Genomic DNA, 294 nt, shown 5'->3' with positions numbered 1-294 from the left:
ATTTATATATTTATTAAAAATAACCCAAAGATAAAAATTCAGCACATCTCTTTAAGATAAAAAATCAAATTATATTTTGTTACGCTTTCACTTTTTGTTAATTGTACTGATGAAATATTTAATTGTTTGTAAAAACATGAAATGTATATATTAGTACCTATTAATATTATACTATATTAATTATTGATTGTTGAATTTTTTTTTCAAATTTATTTACTTTACAAAAATATAGGATTTTAACTTTATGTAACCTGTCAAATGTATTAATTATTGATAGCTGAATTTGACTTTAAA

This window comes from Salvia hispanica, chromosome 4, assembly GCF_023119035.1.
Source record: "Salvia hispanica cultivar TCC Black 2014 chromosome 4, UniMelb_Shisp_WGS_1.0, whole genome shotgun sequence".
NCBI lineage: Eukaryota > Viridiplantae > Streptophyta > Magnoliopsida > Lamiales > Lamiaceae > Salvia > Salvia hispanica.
Note: the sequence above shows the minus strand (reverse complement) of the source record.